The sequence below is a fragment of the Myotis myotis genome, unplaced genomic scaffold (assembly GCF_014108235.1).
Source record: "Myotis myotis isolate mMyoMyo1 unplaced genomic scaffold, mMyoMyo1.p scaffold_m19_p_5, whole genome shotgun sequence".
Lineage (NCBI taxonomy): Eukaryota > Metazoa > Chordata > Mammalia > Chiroptera > Vespertilionidae > Myotis > Myotis myotis.
In genome coordinates, this window is record NW_023416357.1 from 52,447,396 (window position 1) to 52,466,367 (window position 18,972).

Genomic DNA, 18,972 nt, shown 5'->3' on the forward strand with positions numbered 1-18,972 from the left:
TCTACACTTATAACAGCATAGACATTTTCATAAATGCATCTATATGAATTTTAATGTCAAATATTTCATTCCACAAATATTTATTCAAAGTCTGTTACATACCAAGTTCTGAGGATCCATAAGCAAATAAACAGATGCAGTTCTTATCTAGTTGGAGAAGACAGAATACATCAAGTATTAATAGATGCTATGGATAAAATGAAGTCAAGGCACAAAACTAACAAAAGACTGGGATTTACCCCTGCATACCTATTTATTTTATGATCCAACTGATGTTAATAGTAGGGTCTTTCTCCAGTTGGATTTCCTATCATGGCACCCGCCGCTCACAGCTCAATAAGTTTTCTTTTGCCTAAAATATAAAGTGAAAGGAAATAACAAGAGAATTTCATCCAGGAAATCTAATTGATGCTCTATCAGTTTTATAAGAATTCAAATGGCCTAAAATATCCCCTATTGATAAAACATTAAAAATTCAATTTAGCTAACATGTAATGGGCAGAATTATGTTGTGATTTAATTTATATATACATACCCCCTTATTTAAGATTTGCATAGTCATTTTAATACTTATTATGATATAAGTAATTGTAATTTATGCACTACACAATGTAATCCAACCAATTAACATTCTAGCCCTTGTATTTCTTCTATTGCTATATCAGGGAATGTGTTTCTACAAGGCAATACAATTCCTATAATGGTATTTATCCATGCCCCTCTTTAGTTTAGAGGCAACTAAACACTTGTAGAAAAAAAATTATATATATATATATATTTCCTGGCTGTAAAAATGCCCAATTAGGATTTGTTTTTGAGTTCTAATTATTTAAATCTTGTTAGCGTTACCTAACATTTCTATATTTAAAATGATCCATTGTTTCAAATTAAACATGATTCTCAAAATATTGCCCTCTTGATTTCACAAAATGTTGTGTTTGGGTTTTTTTTTTTTTATTAATATAGAGGGTGATAAAGAATTCTGGGAATTTATTTATTTAACTTTTGATATTATCCACCAAAAATAATAAACAACAAATAGCTATCACCAATTTCTTTTACATTTATACTCTGTAAGTAGTCTACATAGGTAAATAAAAAGTATGATTTTTAACTTGAGACTATTGTCTTTAAAATACAGTCATAATTTTCATGAGCTAAGTTAGTAAGCTCCTAACTTCTCCTGAAGTTCTTAAAACAATTCAGTGAGGACTACTGGAAAAAGAAGCAAAATTAGCGAGAACAGCTATTCCATCAAAAAATACAAAGACCATCTCTTCTAGGTAAATATTTAAGTTAAAGTGGGAACATGTTCTAAAATCTTTATCTCTTATCCAATAACTCTGCATCCTTGAGCTTCATATTCTATAAGAGATGGTTGCTATGAAACTTGCTTAAAATTTTAATAACTATATTCAGCACAGGATTTCATAATACATGGAAAGCATTCCAGACATACCATCTCAATAATGCTCTCTATAATATTTAAAACACATTTTTTGAAGAGCTTATTTTGGCTCTAAATCTTCATCTCCTTCAGAGGACATTTGAGAAGCTTAATTTCAATTTGTTACTCTGCAATATCCATTTTGTGCCACATAGGAAAGAAATAGATATAATTTCTCAAATAATAGTTCTAAAAATATGAGCTATTGGCCCAATTTAATTCTAATTCCACTGATAGCTTAAACAGCAGCTTTTATTATGAGAAAACATGTTTATAGTTATGTTCCAATTGCTATCATTCTGTGTTCTTGACTGTCCCAGAGGGAGGGAAAAGCATATCACACAACCTTATCTAAAGGAGGATATGAACCAAGGCTCACATATCAGAAATGATGCATCTCTTTAACATGTTGAATGCAGGAATTTCTGAACTATTTATTTTATTGTTTTCCAAAAATACTTACATTGAGTTTAAACAGCCATAGATAGTGACAGATTTTGTGTCACCCTGTAGACATGCATCATCTATGCTGGAGGCCAAGAAATGAGTAGTTTCCATAATTAGTCAGCAAGCAAAAATTGAATAATTGGACTATGGTATATCAAAGGGTTGTTTTTGTTAAGAAGGAAAACCATGTAATCTGTTAGTCCTAGTCAAGTGGGTTCATTTGAATTATTATTTTTAAGCACACAATTCTCTTGTGCTTATCTACACTAATAAAAGAGAAACATGGTAATTGGTGTACGACCGCTACCCTTTTCATTGGCTAATCAGGGAGATATGCAAATTAACTGTCAGCCAAGATGGCGGCCGGCAGCCAGGCAGCTTGAAACTAACATGAGGCTTGGTTGCCTCAGTGACAGAGGAAACCAACATTCCCCGCCTGCGGCTGCAGGCCTCTGAGCAGGCAGTTTAAGAAACATTGTAACAAATACCGCCGGACTTCAGCCAGCAGATTCGCAACATTGTAAGCAAAGACCAGAAACCTACTTTCAGCTGCGGAGGCCTAAGAGCTGGAGCCAAGCCTCAAGGTAAAGCTGGCCCAGAATAAAAAAAAAAAAGGATAAAAGGAGCGGTTGGGAACTTCAGTCACTCCCAGCCTGAAAACAGCCCTCAGCCCCTCACCCAGACTGGCCAGGCACCCCAGTGGGGACCCCCACCCTGATCCAGGACACCCTTCAGGGCAAACCAGCCAGCCCCACCCATGCACCAGGCCTCTACCCTATATAGTAAAAGGATAATATGCCTCCTGGCACCGGGATCAGCGTGACAGGGGCAGTGCCCAAAACCCCTGATCGCCCTGTGGCTCTGTGTGTGACAGGGGGTGGGGCCCCAACCCCCTGAGCAGCCCTGCTCTGTGCCTGATAGGGGGGAGCTCCCCAACCCCCCCCCCCCCACGGGCCCTGCTCTGTGTGTGATGGGGTAGAGCCATAACCTCCCCATCGGCCCTGCCCTGAGTGTGAGAGTGGCGCTGCCCCAACCCCCTGATGGGCCCTGCTCTGTGGGTGATAGAGGGCAGTGCCCCAAACCCCTGATGGGCCCTGCTCTGTGTGTGACGGGGGCAGCGCCCCAACCCCCTGATTGGCCCTGCTCTGTGCGTGACAGGGGGTGGCGCCGCAACCTCCCCATCGACCCTGCCTTGAGTGTGACAGGGGACGGTGCCCCAACCCCCCAATTGGCCCTACCCTGAGCGTTACTGAGGGTAGCATCGCAACCTCCCAATCTGCCCTGCTCTGTGCATGACGGGGCGGCGCCCCAACTCCCCAATCGGCCCTGCTCTGAGCCCGACCAGGGGCTGCACCTAGGGATTGGGCCTGCCCTCTGCCACCTGGGAGCAGGCCTAAGCCAGCAGGTCGTTATCTCCCGAGGGGTCCCAGACTGCGAGAGGGCACAGGCCGGGCTGAGGGACCCCCCCCTCCCCCCCAAGTGCACAAATTTTTGTGCACCGGGCCTCTAGTTTAACATAAATAAATATTCAAGTATAGATTTTTAAAATTCTCTTTCACCAGATAATCCACACAATGGTTTTCTACTTACTTAGAGTTTTCTTTGGGAAAAAAGTACTCTAGGTTTAATTTTAACATAAATTTATAGCAATATTGATAAAAATAAAATATGTCCCCCAAATAAATGAAATATTTGAAAGTCAATGTATGAATTACAACATTAAGAAAAGATAAAACTAATTTGATTCAAATTTCTGAGGCAGAAATTTATTTTGAATGAATACCCTTTAAAAATATGGCATGTATTATAACATTACTCATTTTATTTTCACATTATGTTGTTTAGTAGAATGTGCCTTTGAGGTGAAACTTTAAAGCATTTATAATTTGATGATAAACTGGAAAAAATCAAGCATTCATTCATTCAATCATTCATGCACATATTCATCAATTTAGCTGATATGAATTGAATGTCTACTATAAAATGGATAACCATTATGAAGATAAAATTTCTTCTATAAAGGAATGTATAGTCTAAGTCCACTGAGTTTATTGACAGTTACTATTACCTAATTTAAAGCTGAAGAATTTGTTAGAATCCAGATATTTTACACTGAAATTTCAACTAATCTTGGGTTCTTTATTAGCTCAATAAATTAGCATTGGTTTTTTTCTATCTCCTGAATGACACCTGAAAAAATACCCCCAATAGCTATTTTACCTGCTATATTTTCAACTTTCTGTCCGAAAGCTGGTTATGGAAACTATTGAGTAGATAAACTGCTTCATCCGGTTCTCTGTGGTTGATTCCTCTACTTTAAGGTATTGTTCAATCATTCAGTCCTTCCATGGGCTTTAAGAAAGGAGAATTCAAATAAACCTGTGAAGGTCTTCAGAAATCAGGCACTAGAAAAAAAAATGTATAATGTGGATGTTCTATAACACTAACATTGGTAGAGTAGAATTGGTATTAATTTTGTGAAGAATCTTCAAAGTTCTGAGTACCTCGAGAAACATATACTGCATACAGGATTTTTAACATAGAAATCATTCAATGAATTGTACTCCCATATATAATATAGTTTTAGACCTATGGACGTGTATTTTCTTGGAGTAACACGTGTGTGCTTATGTGTATGTGTACATAAGAATTGGAGGAGTTAAACTTCTGGAGCCTCTAAATTTTAACATTTTCCAATAGTTTTGACTAGTCCTTACAATAAAGTCAGCCATTTCTCTATGCACTATTACCAAGTGTTGGCAGCAGTAATATGTCTGATAGTATTATATAAAGTCATTCCCAGAAATACCATCTCAGAGAAGCAATAGCCTGGGGCACGTTGTTCGATCATGGTAGATCATGAGATTACAAGGGTAAATGTGGAACATGGCAAAATTTGGTGTTAAGCATACCATTTTTAGAAATATCCTAGTGGTTATATGTCACACTATAAAATTTTTAAAGTTATATTTTTCTTTTTAAAGAAGTTTGATTTTTTAAAAGAATGAATATTTTTGTTAATTTCATATAATGTTATCACAAAAAATATTATTCTAATGTTAAATTTAATAATATTTCCACTATGTTAAGCATGCATTAATACACTAGAAAACATCACCTAGATTTGTTTTGCATCTGCATTGCTAAGTAATTTGTATTTTGAGTAGAGTTTAATTTTAACAATTATATAAGGAAAGAAACAGGTACTTTTATCAGTCTCTATATTTTTCATGGCTGTGATCAATGTTTCTATAATGATTTAAGTTAATATTACTTTGCCCATTTCTCTACAATACAATAATTTGGATATTTACTTTTACAGGACAATTAAGTTTTAAGTAGTTGATGGTAGTCATTGTATAGCTTCTAAATGGAACAACAGTGATGCATGCCAAAATTGAGAAATCAGTAAACACCTCATTCTATGCCACCAGCCTCTGTATCTTTAAAATATATATTTTCATCTCTGTGATATCACTTTCACCTTCAGATGCTTAAGCAGATTTATGGTCTCAGTACGCACATTCTTGTATCTAATCGTATAATTTTCAGAAAAACGACTGTATTACCAGTTACATAAACTCTGCCATGTATTTGAAGATTATTGCATTATTTTACTTATTATGTGGTTATATTATCATGTTTTTAGCCAATAGACCATATTGCAAAGGAGGGTATGTCCTTAGGGACTTTCCTAAAATCCTTCAGGAAGAAATAATTTGTGGGAAGATATGGGTATGGGAGGGATGGGTTTCTAAAGTGATTCAGCAAACATTTATTTAGCATGCGCTGTGTGCAAAATACTGAAAATGGCTAGAACATTGGTGTATTGATTTCACGCTATATACAGAAATAGTCCTTTGGCAATATTGTCTTCATTATATATTCCAAATTACTCTGGTTGTCCTATTCATGGGAATGGCATTGATTTAAACGTGTATATAAATTTTAATGATTTGAAAATACAATATTTCACAACTTTAATTTGATAAAAGACATTGCAATTTTTCACCCCCTTCAGGTCCACTTATAACAGGATCACTCAGTTTGAAGTATTGTAAGGATGTTTTAACCAGATTACTAAATTTTTTGCTTATGCAATGTCACTAAATAGCAGGTTTGCTTATAACTGTTTGTTTCCTCTTTTTGCTCTTAATTTAATTTACTAACTTTTAATGGAAGATATGAAAAATGGATACCCAGCACTTATATCCATGTATTTGAGTCTGGGGAGGAAAAATGATGAAAGTGAATAACCAGGATATATGTTCACTCATTCCTTTCTTTTCCTTCAGAATGGGGATAATTTTATGAGAAAGTACACACTTATGTTTCACAAGACCTCTGCCCGCTAAGTCATAGTTTGGCTATCTTTGAAAACGAACCCTCTATGCAAACTAGGAATTAAAGAAATTAGTTTCCTCTGGACTAAGGGATCCTGAGAAAATTATAACTTGGAACTCTTCTGAGTTGGTTTCCTCACTTTGAAATCATTTCTTACTACTCTGTACATTTCAAGGGTATGCTGAGGTAACTCGCAGAAGTACCTGCTCTTCCCCCTGCTCTCTTATCGTCTACAAAAAGACAATGTGCTCTATTCTCTTGTACTCCACACTGAGGTGACCATCCCACATGTCTCTCATATCTCACTGTGAAGTACAAAATGTTACAATGATAACTCACCTTAACTTAATAATTGATTGGGTAGATAAATATGCCCACTCTTTATTAGTCTTTTCTACAAATTCTGAAGGCATCATGAGGGATTATTATAAGTACCCTGAGCAATTCTATCCTACATGTTGGACCCAGTGTCCTGATATTCAAGAGAGTATTGAGAGGAGAGGAAGGCAGGGAGAGAACTACAGTCAAATAGGTTTAGGAAAACAAAGGACAAAGAGGATTGATGCTCACTGCTCACATTTAATGTAAAAATCAGAAAAGCTGTACCACTCTAGTGTTACTCTCTCAACTAGCATGGATGATGCAGGAGAGTAAGAATAAAGATGACTCAATGGGATGTCTAGTCATATGGCCCTGACAGAAGTCAGTTGCATTTTTATACACCAATAATGAACTATCAGAAAGGGAAGTAATCCTATTCACAATTGCTTTAAAAAGGATAAAATACATAGCGATAAATTTATTCCAGGACAAAAAAGACATATACTCATAAAATTATAAGACACTGAAGAAAGAAACTGAAGAATATATAACTAACTGGAAGTATATACTGAGTTCATGAATAGGAAGAATTAACTTCATTAAAATGTCCATACTACCCAAAATAATCTACAGATTCAATGCAATTACTATCAAAATGCCAACAGTGTATTTCACAGAAGTAGAACAAATATTCCAAAAATGTATATGGAACCACAAAAGACCCTGAATAGCAATAGTGCTCTTGTAAAAGAAGAACAAAGTTGGCAGAATTATGCTACCTGATATCAAACTATACTAAAAGGTTATAGTAATCAAAACAGCATGGTACTGGCATAAAAACAGACATATAGATCAATGAAACAGAATAGAAAGCCCAGAAATAGACCCATACTTTTAAATTCAATTCGTATTTGACAAAAGAGGGAAAAACATACAATGGGCTAAAGATATTTAATAAATGGTGTTGGGGAAAATTGGACAGATACGTCTGAAAAAATTAAACTAGACCACCTTCTTACACCATACAAAAGAATAAACTCAAAATGGATTAAACACTTAAATATTAGGCACAAAACCATAAAAATCTTAGAAGAAAACATAAGCAGTAAAATCTTGGATATTTCCCATAGCAATATTTTTTCTGATATATCTGCTACAAAAAGGGAAACAAAAGAAGAAAATAAACAAATGGCACTACTTCAAACTAAAAGTTTTTTCATAGCAAAGAAAACTATCAACAAAATGTAAAGACAACCCACTGAATGGGAGAACATATCCGCTGATACATCTGATAAGGAGTTAACATCTAAAATTTGTTAAGGAAGTTATAAAACTCAATTAAAAAATAGGCAAAGGACCTGAATAGACACTTCTCCAAGGAGGACATACAGATGGCCAATAGACATAAGAAAAGATTCTCGATGTCACTAATCATCAGAGAAATGCAAATTAAAACCATAATGAGATATCACCTCACACCTGTCAGAATGGCTATCATCAATAAATCAACAAATAACAAGTCTTGGAGAGGTTGTGGAGTAAAGAGAAACCATGTACACTGTTGATGGGAATGCATATTGGTGTAGCTACTGTGCAAAACAGTATGGCAGTCCCTCAAAAAATTAAAAATGGAACTGCCTTATGACTCAGCAATTCCACCTTTAGGAATTTATCCGAAGAAACCTGAAACACTAATTTGAAGAATATATATACTCCTATGTTCATTGCAGCATTATTTATAATAACAAAGATTTGGAAGCAGCCCAAGTGTCTATAAGTAGATTAGTAGATAAAATAGGTATGGTACGTTTACACAATGGAATACTATTAGGCCATAAAAGAGAAGAAAAGTTCACCTTTTGCAACAACATGGATGGACCTGGATAGTATTATGCTAAGTAAAATAAACCAGTCAGAGAAAAACAAGTACCATGTGATTTCACTCATATGTGGAATCTAACAAGCAAAATAGAGACAGACTCACAGGTAGAGAGCAGGCTGACACTTCTCAGGGTGGGGGAAGGGATACAGGGGGCATGGAGGGATTGAGCAACAAAGGGAAAAAAAAAAGGAGAAAGAATATATGGACCTGGACAATAGTGTGGTGATTGTGGGGAGAGGATTGTAGGGGAGGTGAGAGAGAATATAGGAGAATAAATGGTGATTTAAAAAAAGTAAAATAAAATAAAACTTACATTATGCACAGGTCAGATAAATGCTGGGATTTGTAATTCATATACTAGTAAATTCATATATATATATATATAATACATATTTGCATCTTATATATGTACTAGAGGCCCGATGCATGAAAATTCGTGCAAGAGTAGGCCTTCCTTCCCCTGGTTGCTGGCACCAGCTTCCCACCGGCACCCAGGACCTGGGCTGTCTTCCCTCAGGCCCCACCTTTGTCAGGAAGGACGTCTGGAATGACATCTGGAAGATGTCTGATCTAATTAGCATATTACCCTTTCATTATTATAGATAATACATATATGCATGTGTTTCTATCTTTATGTATATTCATACATGCAAATATGTATTTATATTTATTTTATAAATTTTATTTAATATAAAAACTTTTTCATGATAAACATGAATTTATCTTATCCAATATATAGAAATGGGGCATAATGAATTATACTAGAAAGACATATTTCTTTACTCTCTATTTCATTCAAAATAAGTGCTATAAAGCTGATCAGAACATTTTTAACTAGGAGGGTAAATTTAGAGATAAAAAGAGAATAGCAATTATTATCTCATTAAATCTTTTTTTAAAGTAAACGCCCTAATTTAACAGCTAAAGACCTAATAAATTTTATAATTAAGAGCAATCATATCCCCTTTTTTTTTACTTTATTTTCATTTTCAGATGAAAATTATGATAATCCTGCAATATCTTCCTAGTTAAAAATCTGATATATGTTTCTGAAAATCAAAGGACACTGACAACCCCAGTGGAATTACAGTGGTCCGGATTTGCAACCATGTTTATCTTCGTAAAGCCAGTCTGACTATTATGCCTCACTTTACAGTCTACAGAAGGACTACATATAATATTAAGGGGTTTTTACAGAACAACATGCAGCTAAACCAAAAAAAAATAACAAAAAGAAAGTAAGAAAGAAAAGGAAAAGATAAGCAACCCTCTGTAACAAATCAGTATATTCCAGTGTTTCAAATGTATCCACTTAGTAGCTGTGGCTTCACTATGGTTTCGGAGATTTCACAAAAGAGAGAGAGAAGGAAATGAAGCCAAGAGGAGTGGGAAGGGAAATAAAAAAGAAAATAAAAAAGATACTGCCTAGCTACAAGCTGCAGAGGAAAATTAATATTCAAAAGGTTAAGGTGTCTGTGAAATGTATGTAATGAGTAACACTCATAGTTTGTTACTATAGGTTCATTGCCTCTAATGTTGAGGACGGCACATGGATAATTTACGATTCCCATTGTCCCCTCTGCAGGGATTAATTCTGAATTATTTATGTACCTATATACGCAGAGAACTGAAACATTTTAGTTAAAGTCAGCCACTCATTCATAGTCTTGAAATTATGCAGCCCTTGTTGCTAAAAATGATGTTAGCCTCTTGTGATTTAAGTCATAACATTTTATTTTCAGTCCCACTGAGAGAGAAGGCATACAGAAGGGGGGGAAAGGATATATTTTCTAGAATAAATCTCAGAATGCATTTTTAAAGATGTAAATAGATAGTGGTAATTTTGTCGAGTCAAATTTTTGTTGTAGAGAGCATGTAAATAAACCTTTATTTTATTCATGATTTGTGTTTCTGTATTGGAACACTCTACGACTTGTTTTCATATTGTTACCTTTAAATACGAAGCCTCTGCATTTCAATAAAGGGAATTCCACCTACGTGTTAATTAATCAAAGAATAAAATTTCACTTTTGGAAAATTGTTCTATTCCATTCAGATTTCATACCAAACCATTTCATTTAGTCAACTGAATTTTTTTAAAAAAAGTACTGTTTCCATTTAAACTCCAGTGATTACTCACCTCTATTAAGCATTCCTTTGACTACCTCAGGATTAATGAAAAAAAATGCAGGTATTACACACTTCTCTGAAAAAAATAACAGATTGTATTCTAGATTGACAATGTGTTTGATAGGTGCTAACCTTGTCAGCATAAGACTATCTTATCATTTTTAATAAGATTTTGAGTTGTGTACATTTAACACATTTTTGCATGTTTTGATGTAAATTGCAGGTTTTCATATATTTAACCAAAGTTTTTTGATTGAGAAATATTAAAAAGTCTCATATACAATAATTTTCAGGAAAAAGAAAATCTGTTTATTTTTAAAAAGTCTCCAAACAACTGACCTTGGGCCTTTAGAATTCAGATTACTCAGTCTCTTCCGATTTTAGAAATTGTTGTCTTAATCATTAGGGTGCATGTCAAGTAGGTAGACACAATGCTGACTGTGCAAATAGATATGAAATTAAAATTATTCAAAAGCAAGTGCAACTATATATTTATATATATTTTATATATGCCACATACAACACATCAATTTCACTTTTAGCCCCCACCGCACACAATTCAACAATCGCTAATAAATTAGGAGGAGGAGCATATTGATATACTGCTTGACTATAACACAAAGAAGTGTAGTTAGCAAAAAGCTGCAGTGGGTAATGAACAGTATTTTAACTCGGCAGTTTAACCTCCATGTCTGTCAGCTGTGACCTTTTACCAACCCCAATGAGAGTCTGATTTCTCACTTTTGCTACTCACTGCTGGATGAGTGAATGTAGAATTTGACAGCGAGAGGTTTTACATGAAAAGGAAAGGTACTTAAAAAGCATGTTTTGTGATGATAGGCTACATTTATTCACTGTTCATTACGCTGGGTGCAGCAGCAGCGTTGGTGGATTGATTGGGTGTGAGCAGCTTGTCTGCTATGGAAGTGAAGAGGCGGTATTGACCTGCATGGGAGCTGAAGTGACCTCTAGATGACCCCCTTTTCACCTGAAATTGACCTTGAAAATAACCTAGGGTTCACTCCCATTTAAATAGGAAGAAAATTCTCCTAACAGCGTGTGAATTATTGGAATGGATGTATTGAGCATTTCCTTTCCTCCTCCCTCCCACCCCCCTTTTTTACTTTTACAGAGGTAAATGCATGTAGGGGGTAGGCGAGTGTTGGCTTTTACATTTCCAGACCCTGCAGCTGCTCTGCTTGGTGTTTGTACAGATTTATGGAGGGGCCAGCCAGACTTTGGACTGCTTGATGTAGAATTTTACCATTCATCATTATTGATTAGAGTCCACACTCTGTGACAGAGCCCCAACCTTACTATGACAATTGCTATTTCAGTTGTTATGGGCCATAATGGGCCATAGGGATGATTTAAAGGAGCACAATAGCTATCTGTAATTACACATGAATAATCCATGAATTCTACACCACAACGCTTATGATCAGACCCTAACTACCAAGGCTTGAGATCTTTATTCTTGTTCTCTCTTTGGCACCTGTGCCAAAAGTTGCCAATCGATGAAAATTGAAGCACGACAAGCTTACCCTCTCCCATGCTCAAAGTTAAGTTTCCATTCTTAGTTAAAAATAAATCACACACTTGAAAAATGATAGAATATTGTCTTGTAACAGATGGTGTGATCAATAATTGAACTTGCTTCTTATTAGAAAAGGATGCCCATTATTATTTCATCAATTAACATTAAGTAAATAGATTAGAAATTTGGTATAATCATTGTACTGCTAGAACAAGAAGAGAGAAAGTAGAACATTATTATTAATGTTTTCACTTTTTTAAAAAAATATATTTTATTGATTTTTTACAGAGAGGAAGGGAGAGGGATAGAGAGCCAGAAACATCGATGAGAGAGAAACATTGATCAGCTGCCTCCTGCACACCCCCAACTGGGGACGTGCCCGCAACCAAGGTACATGCCCTTGACCGGAATCGAACCCAGGACCCCTCAGTCCTCAGGCCGACACTCCATCCACTGAGCCAAACCAGTTAGGGCAATGTTTTCACTTTTTAAAAAATATATTTTATTGATTTTTTTACAGAGAGGGCAGGAGAGGGTTAGAGAGAAACATTGATGAGAGAGAAACATAGATCAGCTGCCTCCCGCACATCCCCCACTGGGGATGTACCCGCAACCAAAGTACATGCCCTTGACTGGAATCGAACCTGGGACCCTTCAGTCCGCAGACCGACACTCTATCCACTGAGCCAAACCGGTCAGGGCAATGTTTTCACTTTTTAAACAAATGTTTTTACTTGAAATCTTTATAGTCTCAGATTTGGTCAAAAAATTAGCGGGGGAGGCCGGGGGGCAGGGGCAGGAAATCAAGACCACAAATTAGTTTCAATGGTACATGGAAATGGGATAGGTCTTACACAAGCTTTAATAACTGTTGAAACTAATGCACTAACCCAGGGATTCATCAGTTGTAGTTCAACAGTAAATTATTCTCTAATTTTATGTGACATGGAAACATGGAGAGAATGTTTGTCCACTGAGCTTAGGCATGTATACAGCCCTTAAGGTCCAGAGTACTGGCACAAACGTGGCTAATAAAAAACCCTCGCATTTATTATTGGCTCCTCAAGATTTTCCCATGCCCAGAATATTTCTTGGAGGGGAGACCACCAAATGTATAAAGTAATTCTAAAGATATTTTTAGAAGTGGCCAAATTTTTCCTTAGTATTTCCCAGACTCCCGAGTTCTTACAGAATGGGAAATCTATGCAAAGTTTTGGTAAGCTTATTTCTTCTATCTCTTAGATTCTGTGTAACCAACTGCTGTATTTACTCAACTTTGAGATTTTGATTTTCTGACAATTTAGGAAACAACTTTTGGCAGGGTTTTTGGACTATCTACCATGTATTCCAGAAAAGTGTCCCTTCTGCCTGGTTTATGACAACATTTTAGTAGACAACAATTCAACCTATTTGAGGCATAGTATTATTGTTTAACTCAGATGCATTTTTCATACTGTTCAAATATTTACATGCAGGGCTGCAGGCTTATTAGCAATCTGGTGAAGGATTTGTAAATCTGGATCAAAATTCTGACAGGGTATTTATGGCATTGACTTGACCTATTTTCTATCTAAAGCCCTCCTCCATAATTCTTGTTCCATTTGATGTTAATACCATGCATAAAAAGCAGTAACCACGACGTTTGCACACAATAACCCTCTAACATCCTCACAGGAGGATTTACTAATCTGATTTCCCCCCTACCTCCCTCAGTGTGAGGTGCTTACACCTATGTCAGTTTCAAAGCTTCAGGAAGCCCTAACTTAACCAGTGCATGTTATCTTTTACAGTTTACTCTCCTCCTCTCTCATTACAATGATGAGGCACTGTAAGGATCTTCAGCAGACCCTTAGAGGACCTGCAAGTTGCAATTATTCTAATTTAGTATCATGTCAGGCTTTTTTAATCTCTGGGAATATTTATTTCCTTCCAATTGTTGGAATATTGAAAGGTGTTTTGCATTTTCTGTTAAATGGGTTGCACTGCAGGATTGAAATGTAACCCTTGAGTTTTTAAAAGTAACTAACTTAAAATAAATTTTAAAAAATGACAGTTTTTTTCCAAGTCATGTAAGTGATTTTTTTAAATATTTCCTTTTAACTGTTCCCATTTGTCTGTACATCAAATAAACACAAAGCCAGGACATGTTTTCTTGAACAGAAAATCTGTACAAAATACCACAGAAATACAGACTTGCAATTGGTATAACGTTAGAAACCTACGTACTTATCTAGTCAGTCTCCATCTCATCTTTGTTCCTACCTCTCTATAAAGGATAAGGCAGTTTTGCCCAAAGGAAGAAATAAAAGGGAATTCTCCTTAAAAGGCACATTAATGAAAAAAAGAACAGCTTTATTGGGGACATGTGCAGAAAGGGATGTTTGAGTAGTAAATGATAATTTACTTTTGAGGTATATTAAAAAGGTTTAATCTTACTGATCATGAGTTAAATTGGATGTTTTAATCAGCTAGTGCCAAAAATAATTATGCCAGATCGCTTAGTCTGCAGAACATGTACACAAAGCATATAAATCCTTTGCTTCCCCAGGGATTTCTCAGAATAACACACAACTAAAAGACAAAAGCGGTATCAAACTCATATAAATTAACATTGTAAATGATCTGAAAAATATAATAAATAACATGATTCCATCACTTTGACTATACAGCATAGGGAAGGGTGTCCAACACAAATATATGCATTAATCTTCTGTATCCTTACTAAAGTTTTTCAATAAACTTTCCTTACATTTACTTTCTACAGTTCAATTCAAGGTCATTCCTTTCATTGAGAGAGCTGGGCTGGATGAGAGCTTAGAAATCTGTGTTTCTTTTAGAAATGAATGTGAAAAATAGGATTATTTTCCTAATGAGTTTTTATTGAGAAAGTAAAATAAAGAAGTTGGACCCAGGGTCCTTAAGAGTCCTTTGAAGGGATAAAAGTTCTATGATTTTAAGATTAATATTTACCACAATTTTGATACTATCCAAACAAAAGAGAATAAGAAATAGATTATATAGATGAAATAAAAAGCTATGAGTAAAATCATTTCACATGCATAATAAATTTTGAAGTGAATCATTTCTAAAATACTAATAGATATAAAGGCTGGGGTAGACCATATCCTATATTCCATTTATGTGAAAAAATAAATAATATGGACAATCTTGTTTATTGAATTTTCCACAACCCTAAGTCCTAATTTAAATTTCTTTCAACATACCTTATGTGAACTGAGTATATCTAACTATTTTGATTTAATCACAATAATATAATTTGAAAATAATGATATCTCCATTATTTCTTCCATCATAATATAATTTTTTTAAAATGCAAACAGTGTTTTCTAACATAAATAATAAAATTTGGGGGGCCATAGACTACTTTCAGTCACTGGTTTAAATTTTTTTCCAATAAAAAAATTAAAGATCAGGTAGCCACTAAAAATTTTTAAAAGATTTCTAAAATGTATGTTTCTCTTTAAATAGTAGAATTCACTCTGAAATGCAAGTTTGATGTAAAAGCTTATCATTTTCTGGAGGCTGATGATTATTGAAAGCGAAAAAGAAGAGTGAGATGAGGTTAAGTGAATCATCAGTTATACATCTGATGCTTTTCCTGTCGTGTAACTTAATTGGTTTACACTGATTTTGTACTGGAGTATTTAGGGACAACATGGGGGCTTTTCTGAAGATCTGAACAGCTGCTTGATTTGTTAATGAACAAGGTTATCAGTAGCCAATTGCTCACAGCTGAAAAACTGCATGCTCCTGGTTAGTCCATTGGAGAGGGAATTTTTAAAATGTAGTTTTGTGTTTGACACTGTTGCCTTCTGGGTGATTTGAGTATATTCACTTTTCCCCCCAGCAACCCAATTTTATCATATGCAAATTAGAACTACTACGGACAAATTTTTACTCTGTGTAATACAGTTAAGAATGCAATAGAAGTACTCCTTTTTAGATGATAGGAACAAATATATCCCCTTTATCATGAACTTGTCAATTCTCACTACTATTTTAGGGTGGGTCAAAGATCCCTTTGAGAAGCTTATAAAAGGTTGGAATCTCTACCCACAGGGGTGTCTATAAGTACACACATACAGAACATTTTTGCAAACAATATGAGGATGCCTACATACATCAGGTTAAGAGCCTTTTCAATATAATTATGTTGAAATAGACTACCTTTAGCACCAGTAAGAAGGCTAAGTTAGAAGAGTTTCTAATCAATTATATAAAAAGAAGCCATTAGGTACCATCTTATAAAGTAAGATTAATTAAATATTTTACTTCAAATATAGACCATACTGCAAGGACAACAAAAACATATATATTTTCAAAAAGAATAACTTACACACATCAATGCATAACCCATGGACACAGAAAATAGTGCTATAAAGGCAGAGGGTGGGGGCCGGAGCAGGGTGGCGGGGGTCAATGGGGAACATCTATAATACTTTCAACAATAAAGATAAATTTTAAAAAAATACACATTCATGTTTAATGTGTTATCTATTATTCTCTCCTATTCTAATAGTTTCCTTAAATATTTTCTGAACCATAAGATGCTTCAAACACAGTCACGGAGCTTATTTTTAAACATCGTTACTTGCTATGGTTGTTAATAGTGCTTCCATTCAGAGTATAGATGCAAAATAATCAATTGCTGAAATACAATGGTGATATTTCATTGATGGTCTAAACATGAGATGAAGAAACTTCATAGATACATTTGAACTTAAATAAAATTAAAATTTCAAATTGAATTTTTATTTGGTATATAATTATTAATGATCACATAATTATTATCATTCCACTTGTAGGGACTATTACCTTGGTTTAAAAAATAAGAATTCTGATTGATTTCTTTAAATTTAACCTGAAATTTAAAAACAAAAACCCTACATGATCAAGCCTTATAATCATTTCCTTGCATATACCTTTAATTCCTCTGCCTCTCTCTTCATTCTGGTTAAATCCAAATCTCCTCCTCCTCTGCTCCCACATACACACAGCTGAATCTGTCTAGGGAACAACACCTCATCATGCTGACTGGTTTCACTTTATATTCCTGTTCATAGCCAGCAGTGGGCCCTTAATGATGTCATGTAATCATTAAATACATCTCCAGGATATTCACACTTCTATTCTCCTAGACAAGTATTTCACATCTTCTCACTCCTCAAACCTCAACACTCTCTCCCCTGTCCTCACTCTCAGTTGATGACATATCTTTTCCCTTCACAAAAAAAATGGAAGCAATCAGAAAAGAACCTCTAAAGAATCCACCTTCTACATTTACCAGTGTATGTACTCACATACTCTGCCTTCCTGCCTGATGTCATTCATGCAGTTTCCAAGTTCTTTTCTCAATTAAAATCTGACTTTCACACAAGTTCTCATCTTCCTTCCTTACTCAAGGACAAAGCTCCAGGAATTCTGCTCCTCACTTCCTCCTGTAACATCAATTTTTTACTCTTAGCTAGGCTTTTTTCATTAACATATGGAAAATTATAATAATTATTATTATTCTATTTCTGAGTATTATAATATTATTTCTCAGATCTTAAAACAAGCTCTTTTTTATTTATTTTTTTAAATTTTTGTTCCCTTCACAGCAAAACTCCTCAACAAACTTTTCTATATGTCCACTTCCTCTCCTCCCATTCTCTTTTCAGTTCACCCTAGTCTGAATCACCACCACCATTACTATGGCTACCAGATTCCTCTCTTTGATCACAACTGTGTAATAGTAAGTTCAAAGATCAATTCCAAATTCCTGTCCCACCTGACTTACCAGCAATAGACAGAGTTGATTACTCCCTCTTCCTTGAGACACTTCTTTCACCTGGTTTCTAGGTCACAGTCTCTTGGTTTTCCTCCTAACTAGTGCCTCCATTTCTGTCTCATTTACTTGTTCATCCTCTTCTCCCATGCCTCATGATTTAAAGGTCATTCTTTGACCTTCCCTTTTCCAGCTATACCCCATACCTTGGTGATTTTACACAGTTCCATGGTTTTAAATAGCACTGTATGCTTAAACTCTCAAATATATGTATCCTATATAATAAAAGAGAAACATGCAAATTAACCATCCCTCCGCTATGCTCAAGCCACACCCACAAGCCAATCAGGAGCAAGTATGCAAATTAACCCAACTAAGATGGCGGTGGCCATGGAGCTGGATTGAGCAGGAGGATTGGGTTGTGCCTGGTGATGGAGGAAGCCGAGCTTCCCACCTGCCCTAGCCAGCCCTTGGCTCTACTCAAGGCTACAAAGTTTCAATTATAGAAGATAAATAAATCCCAGAAAAAAAAAATAAAAAAGAATAAAAGGAGAGGCTGGGAGCTTGGGTCACTGGGGGTGGTGTAGCCAGCCTGAAAACAGCCATCAGCCCCTCACCCAGGCTGGCCAGGCACCCCAGTGGGACCCCCCCACACACACCCTGAAAGGGGCAAACAGCCCTCAGCCCCTCATTCAGGCTGACCAGGCACCCCAGCCGGACCTCCACCCTGATCTGGGACACGCTTCAGAGCAAACCAGCTGGCCCCCACCCGTGCACCAGGCCTCTATCCTATATAATAAAAGGGTAATATTCAAATTGACCATAACAGCAGAATGACTGGGAATGACTGGTCACTATGACACACACTGACCACCAGGGGGCAGACACTCAATGCAGGAGCTGCCCCCTGGTGGTCAATGCACTCCCACAGGGGGAGCTCTGCTCAGCCACAATCCAGGCTGATGGCTGACAGCACAGTGGTGGTGGCGGGAGCCTCTCCTGCCTCCTCAGCAGTGCTGAGGATGTCAGACTGCAGCTTAGGCCTGCTCCCCGCTGGAAAATGGACATCCCCAAGC

The 18,972-nt window shown here is 36.1% G+C and overlaps 1 long non-coding RNA gene across 1 annotated transcript in view; it reads right to left on the reverse strand.

Annotated features, from left to right (window-relative positions):
• Positions 1-263: 263 nt before the first annotated feature.
• LOC118656014 overlaps positions 264-18,972 on the reverse strand; it is a 43,998-nt gene continuing 25,289 nt past the window's right edge. Inside the window, exons 2-4 of the long non-coding RNA XR_004967471.1 lie at positions 4,115-4,299; positions 1,911-1,976; positions 264-352 (exon numbers count right to left, since the gene is read on the reverse strand). This is a non-coding gene — a long non-coding RNA (uncharacterized LOC118656014). The remainder of the gene's footprint in view (positions 353-1,910; positions 1,977-4,114; positions 4,300-18,972) is intronic.